The sequence below is a fragment of the Priapulus caudatus genome, unplaced genomic scaffold, assembly GCF_000485595.1.
Source record: "Priapulus caudatus unplaced genomic scaffold, Priapulus_caudatus-5.0.1 Scaffold1604, whole genome shotgun sequence".
Classification (NCBI taxonomy): Eukaryota; Metazoa; Priapulida; class Priapulimorpha; order Priapulimorphida; family Priapulidae; genus Priapulus; species Priapulus caudatus.
Genome location: NW_014578665.1, coordinates 11454 through 13467, shown reverse-complemented (window position 1 = coordinate 13467; position 2014 = coordinate 11454).

The following is a 2014-nucleotide window of genomic DNA, read 5'->3' as shown; positions in this document are numbered from 1 at the left end:
TATATATATATATATAGAGGACTATATACTCTATATATATAAGGGTAGTTGGTCCTACGGGTCGTTCCCCTCCACGCTCCTACGATTCGCCCCCCCACCTAACAGGTCGTCTTTCCACCACCCACCCCATCCGGGACTCCCCCGACGCTTCGCCCCCCCCCCCTTCCCGGGTGCCCCTTCCCGGATTCGGCCCCTGTGGTGTGTGTGTGTGTGTGTGTGTCTGTGCGTGTGTGTGCGTGTGCGTGTGTCTGTGTGTGCGTGTGTGTGTGTATGTGTGTGGGCGTGTGCGGGTGTGTGTATGTGTGTGTGCACGTGTCTGTGTGTGTGTGTGTGTGTGTGTGTGTGTGTGTGTGTCCGCGTGTCTGTGTCTGTGTGGGTGTGCAATGTATGTGTGCAGTGTATGTGTGTGTGCGTGTATGTGCGCGTGTGTCCGTGTGTGTGTATGTCTGCTATGTTTTGCTATTTTATAAAACCACAAGATCATCCGCTAAGTGCGCCGGGCCTACAATGTGGCGCACGTATCCACTGCGGGCAGCGCTTCATACTTGAACATCTCCGCGGTCGCGAGCGCATATATCCCGCGGAACAGCGCGTGTTGTCGGCGCCGCTCAGCGCCTCATGAGAAACAGCCAAACTGTGCAACGCAAACTTGTATCATGTCTCACTGGTTAAAAATCCAAAAAACCTGGGCAATTTGATATTATGTTCCTGACATTAATTGCTTGCTATGGGCTATTGTAGACAGAGAATCCCCGTCTTACAAGAAGTGTATAGAAGTGTTAACACTTGATATTCATAAGATAAGAAAGTGTGACAGTGCCACAAGAAATAGATTTATTCAGGAAAGCTCCTGTAGTTAATAGAAATACACGTACTACAGTACACGGAGAAGTGCTGAAGAATTACACAGTGCGAGTACAATTTACACAGCTATAAGATACTACGCTTAGAAATATAGAAAGTTATTGCACGTACTAAAAGATAGCTTACTACGATAGAACAAATAAGAAACAAGACAGTTATAGGCCTAGTGCATGAAGAACCTTAAGCCATTAGGTAAGAAAGACTTACATACGCACGGACTGACTATCGATGCACGTTGCAACACGGACAATGTTAGCACTCTTGTTAGGACTGTGCTTGCGCGGACCGTCTTATATATACACGCTTAAATTTAGCATCCCCAGACCCTCGTCCAAACAAGGAACCATCCCCGCAACCGAAACTATCCAGCAGATGTTCAATTTAGAATACCCCCTATGTACATCCCTATGTACACGGTCGATTATGTGGGTAACTGATCGGGCCATCCCTTACAAGGATGCCACGTCCGCTCGTGTATAAACGAGTATCTCTCCATTGTCTCGAATCTCTCCTCCCGGGGAGAGCCGAGACCCGGAGTTGCTTCTCAGTCGTGTGCTAAATGTGTACACAAACAACCTTCCCACTTGTGCACAAATACTCCCGCCTGCCCTCGCAGACCGTGTTTCGCACATTCCCTCGACCTCATTGCTCGTGCCTAGTAGGCTATGAGCCAGACCCCCCAAAACTGACGGGTCGGTACCATACAGATGGAGTAAGGCTCATTGTGATTTTTAGCAAGATATATATCCCTAGATATGAAAAAAATGTGATAGCAGTGTATAACTCTCGGCCATCTCTGTGTTATCACTCGAAATAGTATTATACCCCTTCTTCGCTTTGCCAAAATATGTGATATTTGGTAAAATTGAAATAAATATTTTGTTAAGGACTACATAGTTCCAATAATTTGCCTACTGGATCAGTGGATGCCAACTAATATAGTAATAGCAATATAAAACATTTGTGGGGTTATTTGTCAAAATTTTGATATAATGACCAAAAATATGTTAACTTTAGTGAAAAAGTGGCAGAAATCGCTTTGACTTCAAAATTTCACATTGCACGTTTCTGTCAATAATTCACAAATGAAACCTCCCAGAGTAACATATTGCCCATCAAAAACTTCACAAGGTCCCTCTTCATTGGAATA